This window comes from Pristiophorus japonicus, chromosome 5, assembly GCF_044704955.1.
Source record: "Pristiophorus japonicus isolate sPriJap1 chromosome 5, sPriJap1.hap1, whole genome shotgun sequence".
In the NCBI taxonomy this organism is placed as follows: Eukaryota; Metazoa; Chordata; class Chondrichthyes; family Pristiophoridae; genus Pristiophorus; species Pristiophorus japonicus.
Window position 1 is genome coordinate 42,243,389 of NC_091981.1, and position 26,634 is coordinate 42,270,022.

Genomic DNA, 26,634 nt, shown 5'->3' on the forward strand with positions numbered 1-26,634 from the left:
GATGTTAAGAGAGCAGACGGTGCCTCAGTTTAAGTAGATGTGATAGATCCCATGGCACTATTTCGAAGAAAAGCAGGAGAGTTATTCCTGGTGTCCTGGCCAATATTTTTCTGCAACTAACATCAGTTAAAGAGATTATCTGGTCATTATCACATTACTGTTTGTGGGAGGTTGCTGTTTGCAAATTGGCTGTTGTGTTTCCTACATTACAACAGTGACTAAACATCAAAAAGTACTTCATTGGCTGTAAAGTGTTTTGTGCCGTCCGGTAGCCATGAAAGGCGCTATATAAAGGCATGTCTTTCTATTTTTTTCTTTGTTGAATTTAGCAGGGAGTGAAAGAATACATCATGGCCGGTAGGTCAAAGTGCACGGTTTTATTTGAAATAAAACTACTTTCCATTAGGGCTGTACGTGTGTCTGAGGTTAAGTAAAGCACCAGAACTCATGTGATTTGGCTTCACAAAGAGCGACAGTGTGACCTTTTGAACCAACAGTTGAAACAACAGTTACTCAGCATCGAGATACAGACGGGCTGACGGAAGATTTCTCCTTAACTAATTATTGACCCCAAGTGCCAACACCTGAGTATGAAATATTTTCTCATTTGAATTCAGTTTAAAAAAAACCCAAAAAGTACCATCCTAGTCCGGACACGAATAGTTCCCCCCGCCACTATGCTAACAGTACCTCCTCCAGCCCAACACTAATTGTACCTCCGTGCCCCGACACTAATAGTAGCCCCCCTTCTTCACACTGACAGCACCTTCCCCCACCCACCACACTGACAGTACCCCCCCCCACCACACTGACAGTACCCCCCCCACCCACCACACTGACAGTACCCCCCCCCCCACCCACCACACTGACAGCACCTTCCCCCACCCACCACACTGACAGCACTTCCCCCACCCACCACACTGACAGTACCTCCCCCACCCACCACACTGACAGTACCCCCCCCCACCCACCACACTGACAGTACCTCCCCACCCACCCACCACACTGACAGCACTTCCCCCACCCACCACACTGACAGTACCCCCCCCCCACCCACCACACTGACAGTACCCCCCCCACCCACCACACTGACAGTATGACAGTACCTCCCCCCCCCACCCACCACACTGACAGCACTTCCCCCACCCACCACGCTGACAGCACCGCCCCCACCCACCACGCTGACAGTACCCCCCCCCCACCCACCACGCTGACAGTACCTCTCCCACCCACAACACTGACAGTACCCCCCCCCCACCCACCACGCTGACAGCACTTCCCCCACCCACCACACTGACAGTAACCCCCCCCCCCCACCCACCACAGACAGCACCTTCCCCCACCCACCACACTGACAGCACCTCCCTCACCCACCACACTGACGGCACCTCCCCCACCCAACACACTGACAGCACCTCCCTCACCCAACACACTGACGGTACCTCCCACACCCACCACACTGACGGTACCTCCCCCACCCACCACACTGACGGTACCCCCCCACCCACCACACTGACAGTACCCCCCCCCACCCACCACACTGACGGTACCCCCCCACCCACCACACTGACAGTACCCCCCCCACCCACCACACTACAGTACCTCCCCCACCCACCACACTGACAGCACTTCCCCCACCCACCACACTGACAGTACCTCCCCCACCCACCACACTACAGTACCTCCCCCACCCACCACACTGACAGTACCTCCCCCACCCACCACACTGACAGTACCCCCCCACCCACCACACTGACAGTACCTCCCCCACCCACCACACTGACAGTACACCCCCCACCCACCACACTGACAGTACCTCCCCCACCCACCACACTGACAGTACCCCCCCCACCCACCACACTGACAGTACCTCCCCCACCCACCACACTGACAGCACTTCCCCCACCCACCACACTGACAGTACCTCCCCCACCCACCACACTGACAGTACCTCCCCCACCCACCACACTGACAGTACCCCCCCCACCCACCACACTGACAGCACTTCCCCCACCCACCACACTGACAGTACCTCCCCCACCCACCACACTGACAGTACCTCCCCCACCCACCACACTGACAGTACCCCCCCCACCCACCACACTGACAGCACTTCCCCCACCCACCACACTGACAGCACTTCCCCCACCCACCACACTGACAGTACCTCTCCCACCCACCACACTGACAGCACCTCCCCCACCCACCACACTGACAGCACCTTCCCCACCCACCACACTGACAGCACCTCCCCCACCCACCACACTGATAGTACCTTCCCCACCCACCACACTGACAGTACCCCCCCCCCACCCACCACACTGACAGCACCTCTCCCACCCACCACACTGACAGTACTTCCCCCACCCACCACACTGACAGCACCTCCCCCACCCACCACACTGACAGTACTTCCCCCACCCACCACACTACAGTACCCCACTGCCCAGACACTACAGTACCCCACCGCCCAGACACTACAGTACCCCATTGCTCCAACACTAACAGTACCCATCACCCAGACACCGACAGTAACCATCCTCCCTCCGCTTACTTTGCAGTAACACCGTCCCTTAGCACCATAGTGCAGGTCGGCATTGTTACGACAGAGACAAATCTGCTCAACAACCTCTACCTCAAACTTTTATGGGCATCATAACTCCTCTATTCAAAAATAAAGAAAACAAACAAAAATTGATATTACTCATTCATCTAGTTTTATACCAATGAGGGGTGAAAATGCTAATAACTGCTCCAAAATATGGCCTGGTCTGGAAGCAGGAGGAAAGCTTGAGCCTGTAGCTGGTGGTCAGATGAGCTCTGAGCATGTCGTTCAGCTACTTCCCTCTCCTTACAACCCCCGAATAAATGAAACGGTTTCACCTGGAGAGCAAAACTGAGATCGTACAGGGCCACTTTTGAAAGAGAATGAGAACTATAAATGAGAATTATGCTTTTCACAGGATAAAGCAGACTTTTATCTTTTCTGCTGATGTTTTACTACACCCAGTGCCTCACTATTGTTTACTCTGCTTCTTAGAATCATACAGCACAGAAGGAGTCCATTCATTGAAAGAGCTATCCAATCAGTCCCACTACTGATACTTAATAGACCTGCCATTTATTCCCATCATTATTGAATCAGACTTACACCCAAAGCACACAAGTAGCTCTTTCCCATTAGGCCAGCCAATTTTTCCTTTTCAAGTATATATCCAATTCCCTTTTGAAGGTTCACACACAGAAACTCCTGCCATATCTTTCTAGTCACAAGGTTCGGGTGAAGTCATAAGTCAAAGGCTTGTTTTCTTTAACTGGTTCAAGACAGACTGCCTATAAACACATTCTTAATGGGCCTTCTTACAGCTGAGTACAAGTGAAGAGAAACCTTTACAAATAATTAAATAAATTCAATTAACGCAGACAGTCACATTAACTGCAATCGAAGATAACAGGGCAGGGTATCAGGATTGATTTTTTTTCTTTGCACCGCAACTTGCTGGAAGTGCGAGCTGGTAATGGTGTGGCGAAGGCAACGATGACCTTAGTGAACGGTGCGACCAATAGGGTATCTCCTGAACCAATGAGATTTTAGGATTGAGAAAGAAATAGAGGGTGAATTAAATGTTAAATTAGGTACAGAAAGAGAAATAACGAGAGGGAAAGAAAGATTGGATTAAGAGATGAGAGAAAAAAAAAGAAATAGTAAGAAAAAAAAACTTTAAAATTTGATATTTTTAAAATCTCAACAATTGTCTACATGCAGGAATGAGATTGAACAGTTTAAATCGTTCCCTTTTTGAGCCAGAGAAGTTGATTGGCATTGCATTAACAATTATCATGTTGCTAAAACATTTTTAAGAAATCTCATAATACTCCTGTGAAGCGCCTTGGGACGTTTCACTACATTAAAGGCGCTTTTTAAATACAAGTTGTTGTTGTTGTAAATGGATACTTATGCTGTTAATTATCAGCCCTAACTTTTGGCGGTGAGTTTAATGGGAAATTAGTGTGAAAATCCAGCTGGTTCTTAAAAATAACAGGGAGGTTAAGGGCGAGATGCTGTTTGCGTGAGGCATAAATCAACCAGAAAGTTCTGCAGATTCGCAACTCACATTGTAACTCTTACTTCCCTGAACTTGCTGGCCAACTGCATTTTAATAACAGTGTGAGTCATGAACACGCTGTTACTTTTCCAGCACCATTCAGCCCAATTAGTCTGTGCTGGTGTTGGTACTCTATACGACTCACCTCCCATTCCAACTGCCGAGCCTCAGCATTTCAGCACATCTTTCTAACCCCTTTTTTCTCATGTACTTGTCCAGTTTCCTTTTGAAAGGATCTCAGCTATTTGCCTCAACCACTTCCTGTGGTAGCGAGTTCCACATTCGAACTCTCTGAGTAAAAACATTTTTCCTTATTTCCCTATTGTATTTATCAAGATTGATGCACGATTCCAGTCTACAGAAAACTTCATAGACTAAACTAAAGTTCTGTACTTTATTTTATCTTTTCTTTAGGTATCAGCCATGATTCAGTGGGAAACACTCTCGCTTCTGAGTCAGAAGGTCGTGGGTTCAAGTCTCACTCCAGCGACTTGAGCACAAATTCGAGGTGGTACTCAGGGAATGCTGCACTGTTTGAGGCGTTAGCTTTTAGATGAGAGGTGAAACCGAGGCCCCACTTGCCCTCTCAGGTGGATTAAAAGATCCCATTTTAAAGAAGAGCAGGGGAGTTTCTCATGTTGGACATAATCCTGCAGTTAAACAGGCTATTTTGCCCCATCACCAATATTTTTACAACTAACTAACAAAAGAATTTTGAAATTATAATTTGTTTAATGTCTCAAAGATTTTTCTCACAGCAATGTCTTGGAGATTATTCTTTAATTTCTGGAGACTCCAGGACAACCCTACATGTACCACACCTTTTGTGCATGGATTGGGGACATACGCGCACCCGGCATGATACCTGCATCCATTATGGACTGAAAGTGCATAATTTACTGATGCACACACCCAGCATGCAACATGGGCATCACAGCGAAACCTGTACCTCAGGAGTTGCTCCAGTCTACAATGAACAAATACTTTTCAAACTTTTTAAAGAACTATTTTACTGATAAAATTCCATCGATAATTTATTTTTAAAAAAAGTCGGTGTGAGCACAAAATGGAAATTCCTGTTTTAAGAGTGCAAGAGAAGTTGAGGGTGAGAAAAAGCCTTCTGGCCTGCTCCTCTAGTAGTTCAGCTCTCCCAGTCTAACATTTCACAGTGTGTTAAATGCCCCTTTGTGCCTGCATATGTTCTACTTTGTCTGATGGATTATTCTGGGCACTTATAACCCTCCTTGTGGTTGGTGTCTGCTCTAAATTATCTTGTCTCATTTTAAAGTAACACTCAGGATTTCCCTTGGTTTAGTGGTAGCATTTCCACCTCGAGTTAGAAGACTGGTTTCAAGACCAACTCCAGTACTTGAAGACATAATTCAGGCTGACACTCCAGCGCGGTACTGAGGGAGCGCTGCATTGTCGGAGGTGCCATCTTAGGGATGAGGCGTTGAACTGAGGCCCCAACTGCCCTCTCAGGTGTATGTAAAAGATCCCATGACGTTATTTGAAGGGCAGTTCTGCTGGTGCCTGGCCAATATTTATCTCTCAACCAACACCACCAAAAACAGATTGATAGGTCTTTTATCTCATTGCCATTTGTGGGACCATGGTGTGCATAAATTGCAGCATTTGCCAACTTAATAACAGTGACCCCACTTTAAAAGTATTTAAGATAAGGCACTTAAACTGCACCGAACACCTAACCATTCTGTAGCTAATCTAGGAATGCCTAATGCCGACACTGGATGCCGGCAATGGGAAAACACTCATTGCTCCAGCATATTTCAATAAAGAACACAGAAACAGGAGTAGGCTATTCAGCTCTGGGTGTCTGCAACGCCTTTCAATCAGATTGTGGCTGCCTTACTCCAATAAGGTTTTTGCACTCTCACTAACTTTGTCACTGAAATGATCACAGGAGGAATTTCTTCAGATTATTTCCCCCCATGAAGTAAAAAAAAAATCACATTAACAAAGATGAAGCACTATCAATAGCGGAAGTCAAGTGTGGGATCACAGCCAATAGGGGTCCAAAAGTACCTGGGTCGGAGGAGTGAAAGCCCCAGCATGAGGCGAATCAAGGGTGGAGCAGGTTGATTTGCCTGCTTCTTCTCTGCCATTACAATTTACCACTGAGCTAGCCCATAATTTCTGCACTTCTATAAATCACGAAGAGCTATAAATATGTACGGCTACATGTAACATTACTTATCTGCAAAAGTTGGCCAAATAACTGTGAAGCCTGAATTAGTGTTCAGCACATTAGCTTACGGACATATTAGGAGGTGACAAAAAACCCCACTAAGCATCCCATAATTGAACATTTAGCATACTTCACTCACAAGGCAAATCTCGTAATTCCTTTCTTTTTTCCAGATTAATGGATAATACGTCCAATGCACGAGAGAAAGCAGTTCATCTTTTGTTCCATGATTGATAACCTTATTAAGTCAATTCTAAAGTAAAGCTTTTCATAACATACTGCTTCATTCATCCATTGCATGAGTATAATAGCCTATTAGGCAACAAACGTATGTGCAAAGCCTAATGATGGAAATATGGCCATTCCCCTCAAATTGAAAGGGGAGGTCACAATTATTCCATGTTAAAGGTGCTTTCCTTTTTGTATCTTCCTCTATTTCCCCAAGACAAGAAAACTGAAAATTACATCCACGTCTGTATGATTTTTCCGCATCTGAAATTCACTAGTCACGATGAGTATTTTTCTCTGGTTGCCCGTAGCGATGTGGGCTATATTAGCAAGGGCACATTTATTGGCCAATCCCAACTTGCTTTGATGGATGGTGATAGTGGGCCTTCTCCTTGAATCGCTGCAGTCCTTGTACTCTAGAAACTTGAGCGCAAAAGCTAGGCCGACCCTCCAGTGGAGGCCTTGTCTGCTCTCTCAGGTGGACGTAAAATATCCCATAGTACTATTTCGAAGACCATGGGAGTGTCCTAGCCAATAATTATCGCCCAACCAACATCACTAAAACAGATGATCTGGTCATTAATGTCATGGCTATTTGCGGGACTTTGCTGTGCGCAAATTAGCTGGCACTTTCCCTACATTACTGCACTATGGGAGTACCTTAAACACACAGACTGCAGTGGTTCAAGAAGATGGCTTACCATCAATTTCTCAAGGGCAGTTAGGGATGGGCAATAAATGTTGGCTATGAACAGTCTTGGGACGTCCTAGGGTTGTGTAATGTACTATATCAATGCAAGTTCTTTCATTGTGGTGATGCTTCTAACATGATGGTGGCATTGCATATTTTGCACTGGGATTGGGGTGGAGGCAATCACTAATGGGAGATTAGGGAGGGAGTAATGTGCTGCCACCTATTTGGACTCTCTTTGGCTGTAGGGGTTCAGGGTGTTTTCCCATCGCCTGAACATAAACCCCTTGCCAAGGAACAATATCTACAAAGCAAAGCTGGGATCCCACACAGGGACACCAAAGTATGAAAGAACCTCATTGTGTGCAACCATACATACTGTATAATCTGTGGTACACTAGGATCTGTATATTACACACTGAAATTTCCTGCGTCGGCTTAAATTGAAAGGTACGCCAGTATCCATGCCGATTGTGCCCATTGGCATTTATCCCCCAAATTTCTTGGCAATCTGATTGGTATACGATGGAACAAAAAATCTGGCGTAAACAAGCAGAAATCAGCGTTAACAATCGGGTTCCAGAAGAAAGCATAGAACTTACGCCATATTCCTTCTTTAAGTCCCTTTTTACCTACAAGATCTAAAGTTTGAAGCCATCAAACCATCATTTATGCACATTGGACACAACATGACCAAAAAAATGTGATCGTAGAAGCTTTTGAATTTTTAATGTAACATTCTCTGATGTCATAAAAAAGCGATTTGTGTACATGGACATCCAAATCCCTTTGCTCCTCCACAGCTCCTAGTATACACATTAAGAAAATATTTCAAATTGTCTTTCTCATATCCAAACAGTTCCTCACAGTTTCCTAAATTGAACTCCATCTGCCATAGTTTTGCCCACTCACTAAGACTGTCTATATCCCCCATTAACTTCATGCTCTCTTTTACTGTTCCTCCTAATCTCCTAACTTAGTATCATCTGCAAACTTGGAAATACAACTCATATTCAATGGTGTCAGCCATGGCTCAGTTGGTGCACTCTCACCTCTTAGTCAGAAGGCTGTGGGTTCAAGCCCCAGTCCAGAGACTTGAGCATAAAAATCTATGCTGTCACTCCAGTATAGTACTGAGAAAGTGCTGCACTGTTGGAGGTACTGTCTTTCAGATGAGACATTAATCCAAAATCCCAGCTGCCCTCTCAGATCAACGTAGAATATTGCATGGTACTGTTCGAAGAAGAGTAGGGGAGTTTTTCCCGGCGTCCTGGCCAATATTTATCTCTCAACCAACATCACTAAAACAGATAATCTGGCCATTAACACATTGCTGTTTGTGGGACCTTGTTATTCACAAATTGGCTGTCGCATTTCCTATGTTGCAACAGTGACTACACTTCAAATGTATTTCACTGGCACTAAAGCGCTTTGGGTCGTTCTGAGGTCATAAGAACATAAGAATTAGGAACAGGAGTAGGCCATCTAGCTCCTCGAGCCTGCTCCGCCATTCAATAAGATCATGGCTGATCTGGCCGTGGACTCAGCTCCACCTACCCGCCCTCTCCCCGTAACCCTTAATTCCCTTATTGGTTAAAAATCTATCTATCTTTGACTTGAAAACATTCAATGAACTAGCCTCAACTGCTTTCTTGGGCAGAGAATTCCACAGATTCACAACCCTCTGGGAGAAGAAATTCTTTCTCAACTCGGTTTTAAATTGGCTCCTCCGTATTTTGAGGCTATGCCCCCTAGTTCTAGTCTCCCCTACCAGTGGAAACAACCTCTCTGCCTCTATCTTGTCTATCCCTTTCATGATTTTAAATGTTTCTATAAGATCACCCCTCATTCTTCTGAACTCCAACGAGTAAAGACCCAGTCTACTCAATCTATCATCATAAAATAACCCCCTCATTTCTGGAATCAGCCGAGTGAATCGTCTCTGTACCCCTTCCAAAGCTAGTATATCCTTCCTTAAGTAAGGTGACCAAAACTGCACGCAGTACTCCAGGTGCGGCCTTACCAATACCTTATACAGTTGCAGCAAGACCTCCCTGCTTTTGTACTCCAGCCCTCTCGCAATGAAGGCCAACATTCCATTCGCCTTCCTGATTACCTGCTGCACCTGCAAACTAACCTTTTGGGATTCATGCACAAGGTAAGTTGACCGCGGCAGGACTCGAACCTGCAATCTTCTGATAACTTCGCGGTTACAATCGAAGTCAGACGCTTTATCCATTAGGCCACGCGGGAGAGGCCGTGTGGCCTAATGGATAAGGCGTCTGACTTCGATTACAACCGCAAATTTATCAGAAGATTGCAGGTTCGAGTCCTGCCGCGGTCAACTGAGCTCGCTACGTCAAATTTTGGAGTGTCACCCAGGTCGGGTGGCACCGTTTAATGTTTTTTTGTTTTGCAGATGAACTCCAAAAAGAGTTTCATGCACAAGGATGCACAAGGACCCCCAGGTCCCTCTGCACCACAGCATGTTGTAATTTCTCCCCATTCAAATAATATTCCCTTTTACTGTTTTTTTTCCCAAGGTGGATAACTTCACACTTTCCGAAATTGTATTCCATCTGCCAAACCTTAGCCCATTCGCTTAACCTCTCTAAATCTCTTTGCAGCCTCTCTGAGTCCTCTACACAACCCGCTTTCCCACTAATCTAGTGTCATCTGCAAATTTTGTTCACTACACTCTGTCCCCTCTTCTAGGTCATCTATGTATATTGTAAACAGTTGTGGTCCCAGCACCAATCCCTGTGGCACACCACTAATCACTGATTTCCAACCGGAAAAGGACCCATTTATCCCGACTCTCTGCTTTCTGTTCGCCAGCCAATTCTCTTTCCATGCTAATACATTTTCTCTGACTCCGTGTACCTTTATCTTCTGCAGTAACCTTTTGTGTGGCACCTTATCGAATGCCTTTTGGAAATCTAAATACACCACATCCATCGGTACACCTCTATCCACCATGCTCGTTATATCCTCAAAGAATTCCAGTAAGTTAGTTAAACATGATTTCCCTTTCATGAATCCATGTTGCGTCTGCTTGATTGCACTATTCCTATCTAGATGTCCCGCTATTTCTTCCTTAATGATAGTTTCAAGCATTTTCCTCACTACAGATGTTAAACTAACCGGCCTATAGTTACCTGCCTTTTGCCTGCCCCCTTTTTTAAATAGAGGTGTTACATTAGCTGCTTTCCAATCCGCTGGTACCTCCCCAGAGTCCAGAGAATTTTGGTAGATTATAACGAATGCATCTGCTATAACTTCCGCCATCTCTTTTAATACCCTGGGATGCATTTCATCAGGACCAGGGGACTTGTCTACCTTCAGTCCCATTAGCCTGTCCAGCACTACCCCCCTAGTGATAGTGATTGTCTCAAGGTCCTCCCTTCCCACATTCCTGTGGCCTGCAAATTTTGGCATGGTTTTTGTGTCTTCCACTGTGAAGACGGAAGCAAAATAATTGTTTAAGGTCTCAGCCATTTCCACATTTCCCATTATTAAATCCCCCTTTTCATCTTCTAAGGGACCAACATTTACTTTAGTCACTCTTTTCTGTTTTATATATCGGTAAAAGCTTTTACTATCTGTTTTTATGTTTTGCGCAAGTTTACCTTCGTAATCTATCTTCCCTTTCTTTATTGCTTTGCTGTTGCTTAAAATGTTCCCAATCTTCTAGTTTCCCACTAACCTTGGCCACCTTATACGCATTGGTCTTTGATTTGATACTTTCCTTTATTTCCTTGGTTATCCACGGCTGGTTATCCCTTCTCTTGCCGCCCTTCTTTTTCACTGGAATATATTTTTGTTGCGCACTATGAAAGAGATCCTTAAAAGTCCTCCACTGTTCCTCAATTGTGCCACCGTTTAGTCCTTGTTTCCAGTCTACTTTAGCCAACTCTGCCCTCATCCCACTGTAGTCCCATTTGTTTAAGCATAGTACGCTCGTTTCTGACACAACTTCCTCATCCTCAATCTGTATTATAAATTCAACCATATTGTGATCACTCATTCCGAGAGGATCTTTTACGAGGAGATCGTTTATTTTTCCTGTCTCATTACACAGGATCAGATCTAAGATGGCTTGCTCCCTTGTAGGTTCTGTTACATACTGTTCTAAGAAACAATCCCGTATGCATTCTATGAATTCCTCCTCCAGGCTACCCCGTGCGATTTGATTTGACCAATCGATATGTAGGTTAAAATCCCCCATGATTACTGCCGTTCCTTTTTCACATGCCTCCATTATTCCCTTGATTATTGCCCGCCCCACCGTGAAGTTATTATTTGTGTCCTATAAACTACGCCGACCAGTGACTTTTTCCCCTTACTATCTCTAATCTCCACCCACAATGATTCATCATTTTGTTCATTAGAGCCAATATCGTCTCTCACAACTGCCCTGATATCATTCTTTATTAACAGAGCTACTCCACCTCCTTTCCCTTCTTGCCTATCTTTCTGAATCGTCAGATACCCCTGTATGTTTAATTCCCAGTCTTGGCCACCTTGCAACCATGTTTCTGTAATGGCCACCAAATCATACCCATTTGTAATGATTTGTGCCGTCAACTCTTTTACTTTATTTCGAATGCTGCGTGCATTTAGGTAGAGTGTTTTCATCCTAGTTTTTAAACCATGATTTTTCGTTTTGACCCCTCCTGCAGCCATTTTATATTCAGTGGCCCTTTTTGTTTCTTGCCTTTGGTTTCTCTGCCCTCCACTTTTACTCATCTCTTTTCTGTCTTTTGTTTTTGTCTCCTTTTTGTTTCCCTCTGTCTCCCTGTATTGGTTCTCATCCCCCTGCAATATTAGTTTAACTCATGCAAGGTACTATATCAATGCAAGTGCATTCTTTCTTTTATTCCAACTACATCCAAGTCATTAATACATCTGCAGAAAATCCAAGGCCCCAGTAGAGATCCCTGGGGAACAATGTTCCCTCTAAGCTATGTGGCTGCACAGTAATGGGAAAGGCTGCACGCAGACCGCACACTGGCTTTTACATTGTAAATACCGCGTATGCGCAGATATTTAAAGGGACCGCTATTAAAAGAAACAGGCCACGCTGAACAAAGCTCAGCTTACAGGGGAACATTTATATGAAGACCACTTGTCAATTCAGAGAACAAACTCTGTCCCTACTCGCAACCAATTACCAACCCATGCTGCAAGGTTACCTCCACTTTTGTGTGCTTTGATTTTTGCTAATAATTTATTTTGCGGAACATTATCAAATGCCTTCTGATAGCCAACATCCATAGACACTCCCCTATCCGCCGTGCTAGTGACCTCCTCAAAATTTTCAACTAGATTAATCAGACATGACCTACCCTTCATAAATGTAGGCTGACTCTCGAATCAGTTCATACTTGTATTCAGTCACTCTGTCCCAGATGATAGATTCCAATAATTTCCTCACAACTGATGTTTAACTGACAGGTCTGTAGTTACCTGATTTCTCTCTCCCTCCCTTTTTAAATAATGGATTGGAATTTGCAATTTTCCAATCTAACGACACAATTCTGAATCAGAGAGCTTTGGAAAATTATAACTAATGTACATGCTATTTCCCCACCCATAATACTCTGGGATAGAAACCATCAGGTTCTAGGGATTTGTCTATTTTAAGAACCATTATTTTCTCCAGAGTCAATTTTTTTTATATTAAATCCACTAAATTCCTCCCTTAACTTATTTTTAGGTTTCCTTTTATCTCTGGTATTTTGTCTCTTCCTCCACTGTCAAAACAGATACAGAGGCCCGTAATTTGCAGTCACCAACGAAGCAAGGGCATTCGCCAATGGGCCTAAAGTAAGCTTCCCACAAGGATCTTGCGATCTCTGTGGCGGGAAGTTCGGCTTTTTTGATGCGGAATTGAAATCAACGCAAGCTAATCGGGGATTTCTAACACGCCAACAAGCTGTAAACAAAATGCAAAATTCTCACAGACAGCAAACCAGGAAACATAAGAAACATAAGAATTAGGAGTAGAAGTAGGCCATTTGGCCCCCCGAGCCTGCTTTGCCATTTAATAAGATCATGGCTGCATTTAGGGTTAGGGTCTTGGGTTCAGTTCCATTTCCCTGCCCACTCCACTCCCTATCGTTCAAAAATCTGTCTATCTCCATCTTAAATATATTCAATGACCCAGGCCTCCACAGCTCTCTGGGGCAGAGAATACCACAGATTTGCGAACATTTGAGAGAAGAAATTCCTCCTCATCTCAGTTCTAAATGGGTGACCCCTTATTCTTAAATATGCCCCCTATTTCTAGATTCCTCCACGAGTAGAAACATCCTCTCTGCATCTATCCTATCAAGCCCCCTTAATATCTTATATGTTTCAGTAAGTGGGTAAGCATCTTTGATTCTAACTTTTTTGAAATGTTAGAGAGAGCAAAACAAAGATCAGGGCTCTCACATGGAAAAAAGGCAAACTTGAAATAAAGATGAACAAACTTAAAAAAAAATGAAATATTTTATTTAAAGCTGCTTAAAAATCTTCGGGGCTGAATTCCCTATCGCCCCGGTTGGGAGCGGTAACCTCTCTAGGGTCGGACATTCTGCGTCCAGTGCAGAAGTCCTGCTCCGGAAGGGAAATTCGGGTTACCGCCCCTCACAGGAAGTGGAGTGCAATGTCGTGCGCTTCACTTCCTTTTGGGGTGGAATTGGCGGCGCTACCCGGGTGCAATGCGGATCACTACGGGCCCTCTCCACATAGCGCTGACGCCTTTCAATGCCCCTCCCCTTCTGTTAAAGAGGAGGGATGCTGCAAGGTCTGCGCGGCACTTTGATGGCCTCCACTGGGCCACCAGGGCTAAGAGGTGCCGTGGCTTCAGTGCAGCACCGAAACTGAGTGCTCGGCTGCATGATCGCGGCCCGGACCCCACGAAAGGACCGGTAAGAGGGGAAAGAAAAAAAGATTGCGCGAGCAGCGCATATCACCTCCCCTTTAAGTTTTGTCCCGCGATGGGTCACCAGCCCGGTTCGCGAACCACCTGGTTGGTGCGAGCATTGAAAAGGGGTCGCCGTGTACGGCAATTTCAGGATTTACGCGTTGAGCATGCACTAAATCCTGGTGTTGTGGTCAGATAAAAAGGCAAAATGACAGCGAATGCAGCCAATTTGCCGTCATCAGGACCGCAAGTTCCGGGCCATTGTATTCATTTAACAAGTCTGCTATTTTCGTATTATCCATTATAGTATCATCTGCAATGGTCTTTAATGGCCCACATTTCACTTTACTACTCTCTTTCTCTTAATATATAAATATATAAATAGAAACTGTGAAAGCTGATATCCTTGCACATTTTATTCCTTTCTCATTTCTGCATCACTTATTACTTTGTTGGTAATCTTTATTTGCTTTTTATTGCTCTCCCAGTCTGATGGATTGCCACTCTTCCTTGCATTTGTGCAAGCTTTTTCTTTTAGCTCTGTACTGTCTCTTACCTTATTGGTTGACCACGTTTGTTTACCTTATTTTTGAGGTTGGTGGATAGGGGAATGGCTATGGATGCCTGAAAGGATGGTAGAAACAAATTTAACAGCAACTTTCAAAAGTTAATTCGATATATACTTGAAAAGGAAAAATTTGCAGGGTTACAGGGTAGGAGCGAGAGAGTCGGACTAATTGGTTAGCTCTTTCAAAGCACCGACACAGGCATGATGGGCCGAATGGCCTCCTTCTGTGCTGTATGACTCAATGATTTATACAAGTGGAGCTTTAGGGGTACGTATTGGTTTTGTATCGTACCAAATGCATCTTTGAATGGGTTTTGCATTGGTTACCAGAGAAAAATACACTTGTAGGTGATACATTTACATGCTGAGGCACTGGGGAGCTGGAGGGAGGAAGCGTTTGGAGTCATCTCTAGCACTGGGATTAAATTATTTCATGCCATATACTTGCATGGTATGCTTTGCTGCTTGGGACACCAGGGATTTTCTTCACTTGACGCAGTACACCCTGGCAACCGTGCATGTGCCCTCCTCTGCAATGTGCAACCAGGCTGTGCTGATCTCCTGGGAGATACTGTAAAGCATCCCTATAATGCCCAAGCCTTTCCTTTCATACTGATCACTATTGCGGGGGGTACCATTATGTCTCACCATTCACTGCAGCTCACTGAGCCACTTCGAAAGGTGCATACAAATCTGTCCAAGAAGGCAAAGGGTTGAAAATAAAGATTTCAAATATTTGACAACACATAAACAGATACTTTACATGAACATTGGCGATAACTGCCTACCCTTGTGTGTTGTTAGTTGGTATTTGTGTCATTCGGCACAACTGATCTCTGCCTATGTTTATACTCCATATAAGCCTCCTCCCACCTTACTTCATCTCACCCAATGAGCATATCCTGCTAATCCTTTCTCCCTCGGGTACTTACCTAGATTTCCCTTAAATGCATCAATGCTATTTACCTCAACAGCTCCATGTGGTAGCAAGTTCCACATTCTAACCACTCCCTGAACAAAGAAGTTTCTCCTGAATTCTTGATTGGATTTATTAGGACTATCTTATATAAATGATCCCTAGTTTTCGACTCCCCACAAGTTCAAACATCTTATATCTACAGGTATATCTACCCTATCAAACTACTTCATGATTTTAAAGACCTCTATTAGGTCACATCTCAGCCTCCTTTTTTCTAGCAACATTCACTCTGTAATCGCTTGAGCCATCGAGGGAGCACGTAAGGCAACAACGGAGTGTTACAATGGGCTTCAGCTTTAGAAATCAACTCAAGTTTGACTCAATCAGCTGAGTTCCTTTGAATATCTTCCTTTCCTGATCTTTCCGGATAAAGGTTAGACAGATGCTTCTCAGGCAGTTAGTAGTCACAAGCTTCCTTGGAATGACATGGGTATTCCTAACTAAGGAGCTTGAGTATTGCCTCCGCATTTGCAACAACTAGGTCAAAACTGTTACATATCAAAAATGTATGATCCCTATATCCATAAACCTTTTGAAGCAATCTTGCCTTTTAAAAGACAACCTGTGAGCCCGAGGCATTTTTCTTGAGCAACCAGTTAGTTACACACAGAAATCCATGCGGATGGCCATGTGATGGATCTGATTATCTTTGAAGCACTTGGGTTAAACTGGCTTCTTTCTGACATGCTTCAGGCAGGCCAAAAAAAAATTAAGCTAATTTCCCATAATGCACTTTCAGAAGCCATTTTGAACGTCATACTTTTTGGACTGGTTCTTGGTTGGGGCAGAGCTCATGTCATGTAGAAGGTTTGTGGGTTAACAGATAAGGAACACATGTTCAATGTGATCTCCAGCTTCTCTCCCAACCCCACTTATGACTTCTTCGAGCTCATCTTGTCCGTGATACCCACTTCCTGCTCCCTCGACCCTATTCCTACCAAACAGCTGACCACCCAACTTCCTTTTCTGGGTTCCATGTTAGCTGACATTGTTAACGGTTCTCTCTCCTTCAAATCTACCGTCATCACACCTTCTCCTCAAAAAACCAACCCTTTACCCCTCCATCCTTGCAAACTACCGCCCCATCCCCAACCTCCCTTTCCTCTCCAAAGTCCTTTAACATGTTGTCGCCTCCCAAATCCGTGCCAATCTTTCCCGAAACTCCATGTTTGAATCCCTCCAATCAGATTTCCGCCCCTGCTACAGCACCGAAATAGCTCTCATCAAAGTCACAAATGAGATCCTTTGTGACTGCGAGAAAGGTAAAGTATCCCTCCTCCTACTTCTCGATTTGTTCGCAGCCGCTGACATGGTTTATCACTCCATCCTCCTCCAACGTCTCTCCACCATTGTCCAACTGGGTGGGACGGCACTCGCCTGCTTCCATTCTTAGCTATCGAATTGTAACCAGAGAATCACCTGCAATGGTTTTTCTTCCCGCTCCCACATCATTACCTCTGGTATCCCCCAAGAATATATCCTTGGCCCCCTCTTATTTCTCATCTACATGCTACCCTTTTGGTTACATCATTCGAAAACACGTCAATTTCCACATGTACGCTGATGACGCCCAGTTCTACCTCACCACCATTTCTCTCGATCCTACCACAGTCTCTAAATTGTCAGATTACTTGTCCGACATCCAGTACTGATGAGCGGAAATGTTCTCCAATTGAATACTGGGAAGACCGAAGCCATTGTTTTCGGTCCCCGCCACAAATTCTGTTCCCTAACCACTGACTCCATCCCTCTCTTTAGCATCTGTCTGTCGCTTAACCACACTGTTCGCAACCTAGGCTATATTTGACCCTGAAATAAGCTTCCGACCACACATTCGCTGCTTAACTAAGACCGCCTATTTCTACCTCCATATCATCGCCCCTCTCCGCCCAGCCTCAGCTCACTTGCTGCTGAAACCCTCACCCATGCCATCGTACCTCTAGACTTGGCTATTCCAATGAGCTCCTTGCTGGCCTCCCTGGTTCTATCCTCCTTAAACTTGAGGTCATCCAAAACTTGGCTGCCTGTATCCTAACTTGCACTAAGTCCCGTTCGCCCATCACCCCTGGGCTCGCTGACTTACATTGCTTCCCGGTTAAGCAACGCCTCGATTTCAAAATTCTCATTCTTGTTTGCAAATCCTTCCACGGCCTTGCTCCTCCCTATCTCTGTAAACTTGTCCAGCCCCACAATCCCCTGAGATTTCTGCACTCCTCTAATTCTGCCCTCTGGAGCATCCCTCATTATAACTGCTCAATCATTGGTGGCCGTGCTTTCAGTTACCTGGGCCCTAAGCTCTGGAATTCCCTCCCTGAACCTCTCCGCCTCTTTATCCTCCTTTAAACCTACCTCTGACCAAGCTTTTGGTCACCTGTCCTAATTTCTCCTTGTGTGGCTCGATGTCAAATTTTTATCTTATAACACTCCTGTGCTTGCTTGTGTGCAAATTGGCTGCCGCGTTTCCTACATTACACCAGTGACTACACTCCAAAAGTACTTCATTGGCTGTAAAGTGCTTTGAGACTTCCGGTGGTTGTCAAAGGCACTATATAAATCCAAGTCTTTCTTTTCTTTCTTCGTGAAGTGCCTCTGGACGTTGTACTACATTGAAGATGCTATGCTGAGGGGGTCAGAGAGGAATTTTCCAGGTTTTTCCTCTTTTGGCCCTAGCTTTTCTTGACCTCTCCAAAGAGATTCCACAGCTGCGGGAGGCGCAGGGGTTTAGTCATAATGCTCCAGGCATTATGTTTGGGGCTTGATGGGCCAGCTGGTCTTATCCTGTCCTTCATTTTCATATGTTCGCATGTTCTTGAAAGGACCATTGTTTTCTTTTTAAAACAAAATACAAAGAGAAGACCCATAAACTATAGACAAAACACTCCAGTTTCTGTCACACTCAAATGCTGAAATTTGCATTGTTCCATCTACTTTACCTTAACCAAGCACAAAAGTCCTGCTGTTGGTGCTGAAAGCAGTGCAGAAATTTTATTGCGTTGCCAGAGGAGACAGATAGAAAGTTCCAGGCCAGAGTGATGCCAATACATTTTTGTGAACACAAATTAAAAAATAAGTCATGGTCGATACAGTGTTGACTTTTTGAAGAGAAGTGGAGAGAAATGGAGAAAGAATTGATAATCATACTAGAACAAGTTGTCGGACCTCCTGAGATCAGTGCTGTCCAAGTGGGACCAATGAATCAGAAGGGCAGTCAATGTTCAGACTGCACTCTCACAATTATGACAAGCAACAGCTTTCTAAGAACTTCTGATAAGATTGCAGAATTTGGCTTCTTACCCTTATTAATCCCTCCATGGCCTCGCCCCTCCCTATCTCTGTAATCTCATCCAGCCCCACAACCCCCCCTGAGATGTATGCGCTCCTCTAATTCTGTCCTCTTGAGCATCCCTGATTATAATCGCTCAACCATTGGTGGCCTTGCCTTCTGTTGCCTGGGCCCCAAGCTCTGGAACTCGCTGCCTAAACCTCACTGTCTCTCTTTCCTCCTTCAAGACACCCCTTAAAACATACCTCTTTGACCAAGCTTTTGGTCATCTGCGCTAATTTCTACTTATGCGGCTCAGTGTCAAAGTTTTTTTCTCATAATACTCCTGTGAAGCGCCTTGGGATGTTTCACTTTAAGGGGAAAAAGTCACTGGTGGGCGTAGCTTATAGGCCCCCAAATAGTAACTTCACGGTGGGGCGGGCAATAATCAAGGGAATAATGGAGGCATGTGAAAAAGGAACGGCAGTAGTCATGGGGGATTTTAACTTATATATCGATTGGTCAACTCAAATCGCACGGGGTAGCCTGGAGGAGGAATTCATAGAATGCATACGGGACTGTTTCTTAGAACAGTATGTTACAAAACCTACAAGGGAGCAAGCTATCTTGGATCTGGTCCTGTGTAATGAGACAGGAAAAATAAACGATCTCCTAGTAAAAGATCCTCTCAGAATGAGTGATCGCTGTATGGTTGAATTTGTAATACAGATTGAGGGTGAGGAAGTTGTGTCAGAAACGAGCGTACAATGCTTAAACAAAGGGGACCACAGTGGGATGAGGGCAGAGTTGGCTAAAGTATACTGGAAACACAGACTAAACGGTGGCACAATTGAGGAACAGTGGAGGACTTTTAAGGAGCTCTTTCATAGTGCGCAACAAAAATATATTCCAGTGAAAAAGGGCGGTAAGAGAAGGGATAACCAGCCGTGGATAACCAAGGAAATAAAGGAGAGTATCAAATCAAAGACCAATGTGTATAAGGTGGCCAAGTTTAGTGGGAAACTAGAGGATTGGGAAAATTTTAAACAACAGCAAAGAATGACTAAAAAAGCAATAAAGAAAGGAAAGATAGATTACGAAGGTAAACTTGCGCAAAACATAAAAACAGATAGTAAAAGCTTTTACAGATATATAAAACAGAAAAGAGTGACTAAAGTAAATGTTGGTCCCTTAGAAGATGAGAAGTGGGATTTAATAATGGGAAATGTGGAAAAGGCTGAGACCTTAAACAATTATTTTGCTTCGGTCTTCACAGTGGAAGACACAAAAACCATGCCGAAAATTGCTGGTCACAGGAATGTGGGAAGGGAGGACCTTGAGACAATCACTATCACTAGGGGGGTAGTGCTGGACAGGCTAATGGGACTCAAAGTAGACAAGTCCCCTGGTCCTGATGAAATGCATCCCAGGGTATTAAAAGAGATGGCGGAAGTTATAGCAGATGCATTCGTTATAATCTACCAAAATTCTCTGGACTCTGGGGAGGTACCCGCGGATTGGAAAGCAGCTAATGTAACGCCTCTGTTTAAAAAAGGGGGCAGACAAAAGGCAGGTAACTATAGGCCAGTTAGGTTAACATCTGTAGTAGGGAAAATGCTTGAAACTATCATTAAGGAAGAAATAGCGGGACATCTAGATAGGAATAGTGCAATCAAGCAGACGCAACATGGATTCATGAAGGGGAAATCATGTTTAACTAATTTACTGGAATTCTTTGAGGATATAACGAGCATGGTGGATTAGAGGTGTACCGATGGATGTGGTGTATTTAGATTTCCAAAAGGCATTCGATAAGGTGCCACACAAAAGGTTACTGCAGAAGATAAAGGTATGCGGAGTCAGAGGAAATGTATTAGCATGGATAGAGAATTGGCTGGCGAACAGAAAGCAGAGAGTCGGGATAAATGGGTCCTTTTCGGGTTGGAAATCGGTGGTTAGTGGTGTGCCACAGGGATTGGTGCTGGGACCACAACTGTTTACAATATACATAGATGACCTGGAAGAGGGGACAGAGTGTAGTGTAACAAAATTTGCAGATGACACAAAGACTAGTGGGAAAGCAGGTTGTGTAGAGGACACAGAGAGGCTGCAAAGAGATTTGGATAGGTTAAGCGAATGGGCTAAGGTTTGGCAGATGGAATATAATTTCGGAAAGTGTGAGGTCATCCACCTTGGGAAAAAAAAACAGTAAAAGGGAATATTATTTGAATGGGGAGAAATTACAACATGCTGAGGTGCGGAGGGACCTGGGGATCCTTGTGCATGAATCCCAAAAAGTTAGTTTGCAGGTGCAGCAGGTAATCAGGAAGGCGAATGGAATGTTGGCCTTCATTGCGAGAGGGATGGAGTACAAAAGCAGGGAGGTCCTGCTGCAGCTGTATAGAGTATTGGTAAGGCCGCACCTGGAGTACTGCGTGCAGTTTTGGTCACCTTACTTAAGGAAGGATATACTGGCTTTGGAGGGGGTACTGAGATGATTCACTAGGCTGATTCCAGAGATGAGGGGGTTACCTTATGATGATAGATTGAGTAGACTGGGTCTTTACTCCTTGGAGTTCAGAAGGATGAGGGGTGATCTTATAGAAACATTTAAAATCATGAAAGGGATAGACAAGATAGAGGCAGAGAGGTTGTTTCCACTGGTAGGGGAGACGAGAACTAGGGGGCACGGGAGCCAATTTAAAAACGAGTTGAGAAAGAATTTCTTCTCCCAGAGGGTTGTGAATCTGTGGAATTCTCTGCCCAAGGAAGCAGTTGAGGCGAGCTCATTGAATGTATTCAAGTCACAGATAGATAGATTTTTAAGCAATAAGGGAATTAAGGGTTATGGGGAGAGGGCGGGTAAGTGGAGCTGAGTCCACGGCCAGATCAGCCATGATCTTATTGAATGGCGGAGCAGGCTCGAGGGGCTAGATGGCCTACTCCTGTTCCTAATTCTTATGTTCTTATGTAACTATGTTAAAGGCACTATATAAATACAAGTTGTTGTTGTTAATCCTCCATCAATACTGAATAGAAAGGTTACAGAAAATAAAAGTTAATCTTCCATTTAGGGTTACCAGCTCTGGTTGGACATATTCCTGGAGGCTTCATCACATGACCGCTCGCCTCCAACCATCCCACTCAGTATAACAGCCATGTTTTTATTCTCCCCCAGTATTTTTATAACTAATAAACAAAGTAGAAAAATTCTCAATTTTTTAGTGCCCCCATAACTTTTCTCCTGAGTTGCTTACAGACGTGTCCTGGAGATTAATCTTTAATTCCTGGAGACTCTAAGGCAATGAGGGGGTTGGCAACCCTACTTCCGTCAAATGCAGTCTTCTATACTTTCACAATCACGAGAGAGTGTTTAGTACGCACCTGAAGGCAAGTGCAACACCCCAGCCCTCCCAAGCCTTGTGAAATGGAACTGATTTATAATGTGGCATCATATTCATGAAAAATTATTTGCCACAATTTGTTTCAGATTGGGAAGGAAGAAAATCTAGAATAATTAGCCATCTAATCACAAAGGGAGGAAGTTTCCTTGGTTTTCCTTGGTGTGCTACCTATATGCAACAATCTGTTTCAGTACCCTTTCAGTTCTCATCCAATGGCTATGCACATACACTTCCACCAGGGGTTGCTGGAGAGCACTCAGAAGCAGGGCCTTTGGCCAACTTTTCCTCCCTAAACCAGGGCCAGAACCAGTTATAATTCCAACTGGAATCAACTGATCCACCACGGACTGAGGGTCCTAGTCTGTGTTGCCTCAACCAGCTGAATAACTGGGGGAGCTGTGTATTCACACTTAATACAGAAGGCCTCCTTAGATCAACATATCAAAGCAACATCTTCTAAAGAGATAAATAAAATAGTGCAATAGTCACATGCCCGCCCTGAGCTTTGTGCATTAAATTCTATACCAGTTGTTTGCCCTATTTGTGTTCCTCTTTGTCTAAATCAACACAAAATGTCCTGCAAAGGCTCTCAAATAGCAGCGGATGCTGTTCCAACAGAACATGCTTGTACTGAAGTGCACATTCCATCATGTCCCAATATGCAAGTTTGGTGTTCTCTCTTCCACCCACCCCACTCTGTGAACAGTTTGGGGCGTTTCCTATGTTGAAAGTGCTGTAAAAACCTAAGTTGTTGTTTCGCTGTTGTTGTTGTTGTTGTAAGATTACAGCTTTCAGCACCTCAGTTGACATCTACTTCAGTTGTTTGCTCCTTCCAATGTGACCCGGAAATGGCGCAGAACAGGAAATACACAGTTTCATTTGCTACATTGAGAAGAGAAACAGCATGATGCAAATGAAGGTACAGGTTAGTGTCATCCGGGAGCCATTTTATTTAATATATGTAGGACAATTCCCAGCACTTACGCTGTCCTGCTTATCCCAGGCAGCCACCTATATTGGATAGATGGTGCTGACCATTTGCCATCACCATCACATACAAAGGCGCCACTTAAACCATAGTAAGATTGCAGACTATTTTGGGTAGTTTAAGCAGCTGTTCGCACCTCTTTAAAGTGTTTACCTGTCATTAAGTCCTTTCAGGCAGCCCCGCCACCTTCAGCTACCCCCTGGTTATTTTACAGTGGCTGGGAATGGGAGAGAAGTGGAGAGATGGCACTCTGTACTTTATAAAAATCAATAGTTACAACACAGTATATCGGGCAAATCCCGCTACAAGCAGTGTGGGCTCATCATCATCATAGGCTGTCCCTCGGAATCGAGGAAGACTTGCTTCCACTCTTAGGGCCCAAGTTTCCACAAGAAAAAAAACGGGCGCCCCTCCGAGCTGGGCGCCCGTTTTTCGCGCCTAGAACGGTGCCTAAAAAAATCCTCGATTTCTCCACCTACTTACAGGTCTTGTGGCACTCGGCGCAGTCAGCACGAGCTGTGGGGGGGGCGGAGCCAGGTCCCGGCGCTGAAAACAGTGCCGGGACCTCTGCACATGCGCGCTACAGTCGGCACGCAAGTGCAGTAGCTCCAGGCGCCGAACTGTGTGGGAGGGGCCCGAAGCACGCAGCCCCGAGCCCTGGCTGAATGGCCTCACTGGGGCTGCGTGAATGAGGCTCCTCCCACGGCCAGCTCCTGCTCCCCGCCCCCGACAAGACCCGACACTCGCTCCCCCCACCCCGACCCGCCGACCAGACCCGAACCGACACCCGCTTCCGCCCCCCCCCCGACTCGACCCGACACCCGCTCCCGCCCCCCCCGACCTGACACCCGCTCCCTCCCCGCCCCGACCCGACACCCGCTTCCCCCCCCCGCCCCGACCCGAGACCCGCTCCACCCCCCTCCCCCGACCCGCACCACCCCCGCCCCGACCCGAGGCCCGCTCCCCCCCTCCCGCCCCGACCCGAGACCCAACACCCGCTCCCCCCCCTCCCCCCGACCCGAGGCCCACTCCCCCCGCCCGCCCCGACCCGAGACCCGACACCCGCTCCCCCCCCCGCCCCGACCAGAGACCCGCTCCCCCCCCCGCCCCGACCCGAGACCCGCTCCCCCCCGCCCCGACCTGAGGCCCACTCCCCCCCGCCCCGACCCGAGGCCCGCTGTTCCCCGACCCCCCCCCTCTCTTCCCCGACCCCCCCCTCTTCCCCCTCCCTCTTCCCCCCCTCTTCCTCCCTCTTCCCCCCCCCCTCCCTCTTCCCCCCCCTCCCTCCCCTTCCTCCTCCTTCCTCCCCCCTCCTCTTCTCCCTCCCCCTTCCCCCCTCCTCTTCCCCCCTCCTCTTCCTCTCCCCCCCCTCTCTCTCTCTCCCTCCCCCTCTCTCTCTCTCCCTCCCCCCCCCTCTCTCTCTCCCCCTCCCCCCCTCTCTCTCTCCCTCGCCCCCCTCTCTCTCTCTCCCTCCCCCTCCCCTCTCTCTCTCTCTCCCTCCCTCCCCCCCCTCTCTCTCTCTCTCTCTCTCTCTCTCTCTCCCCCTCCCGCTCAGCGGCACGAATGGCTGCAGAATTCTCCCTGACTGAAGCACTTTCACACAGGTAGGAAGGTGGTTTATTTAATCTTTTCTTGGCTTATAAATGTTTATCCAGGTTGGATTTATTTGTATAATATTTGTAGAAGTATAAATAAGGATTTATTGTCGAATTTAATGAGTTCCCTTCCCCCCCCCTCGTTCTGGACGGCTAATTTGTAACCTGCGCCTGATTTTTAATGTGTAGAACAGGTTTTTTGCAGTTCTACAAAAATCTTCACTGGCTCCATTCTACTTTAGTTTGGAGTACATTTTCACTGTGGAAACTTTCAAATCAGGCGTCAGTGGCCGGACACGCCCCCTTTTGAAGAAAAAATTCTGTTCTAAACTAGAACTGTTCTACCTGACTAGAACTGCAGAAAATAAAATGTGGAGAATTGCGATTTCTAAAATAGTCCGTTCTCCACCAGTTGCTCCTAAAAATCAGGCGCGAATCATGTGGAAACTTGAGCCCTTAAAATGAGTCCTTAGGTGGCTGAACAGTCCAATACGAGATCCACAGTCCCTGTCACAGGTAGGACAGATAGTCGTTGAGGGAAAGGGTGGGTGGTACAGGTTTGCCACACGCTCTTTCTTTTGCCTGTGCTTTATTTCTGCATGCTCTCAGTGATGAGACTCAAGGTGCTCAGCGCCCTCCCCAATGCACTTCCGCCACTTAGGGCGAGTGTGGGCTATAGCTACATTCGATGCACAGTTTCTATTACTTTTGGTTGTAAAGCTGATGTGTACTCTGCTGTACAAGTAACACTGACACATCTATCCAAAACATTTTAGAGTCTTGTGTATGGGGAATGTCAATTGCATCACACTTTTCAAAAATGTCACACATTACAGTGTCACAGCTTCAAAGCATAGCACAGCACATCAATGGGACAAACGATCATGGCTGGTTCAAACAACTAAATTACCATTTGACTACATGCAAATAAATGAATAGAGGAGCCACAAGGCTGATCAGGGGTCTGAGGTGTGAGGAACAACTGGAGATAATTAGATAGATTTTGTAAAGTCCTTACTCTACAGTATGAAACCACATGAGGCACATTCTGGGGACAAGGTCACTCTGTGACCTTAACTCTTTATTCACAGGACTCTAAAGACCATGACCCTGCGTGGGACCGCCCTTTTTATACCTGTGTGATCAGGTAAGGAGAGTCTCCCACAAATTCACCTCTTGTGGTCAAGGTGTGCATCTAGATTGAGTGTATACAGTAATACAGTGGTGTTACATTGTGGTTACATACATGACAGATTTCTTTTAGAAAGTAACATTTTGGGATACAGTATATGAGTAATTTGAGACATGACATGCTTAGGAGGAACAAGTGACAATGGACCTATGGGCTCAATTTGAGAATGCTGAAGTCCTGCCGGTAACAGCAGCGGCCAAGGATAATGGCCGCTGGCCGAGAGAGCACAGGCAGTACTGGTATTTTGGTACTGTCTGCTCACCAACATCAGCGTGCCATTGATTTTCTGATGTAATGTGCTCTTTCCAGCACTAAGCTCAGCAGGAGGCTGAAAGTTGCGTCTGTCTCCTGCTAGTAGAGAAGGGGAACGGGGAAGAAAGGAGCAAGCCTGTAAGCCATGTACAGAACAGTAGTCGTACATTACCTGCTACGCGATGTTTGTTGATTTTTTAAAAATAAGTCATGAAATGAATGCATCTTTCCCTAATGGTTACTGTTG

General features: G+C 45.6%; 1 protein-coding gene and 1 non-coding gene across 3 annotated transcripts in view; one reads left to right on the forward strand and one right to left on the reverse strand.

Annotated features, from left to right (window-relative positions):
• LOC139264313 (catenin delta-2-like) overlaps positions 1–26,634 on the reverse strand; it is a 1,401,072-nt gene that overhangs the window by 685,175 nt on the left and 689,263 nt on the right. The gene's annotated exons all lie outside the window — the stretch shown is intronic.
• On the forward strand, positions 9,490–9,578 carry trnar-ucg (transfer RNA arginine (anticodon UCG)). Its single transcript is given in 2 exon segments — positions 9,490–9,526; positions 9,543–9,578. It is a non-coding gene; the product is annotated as a tRNA-Arg (tRNA).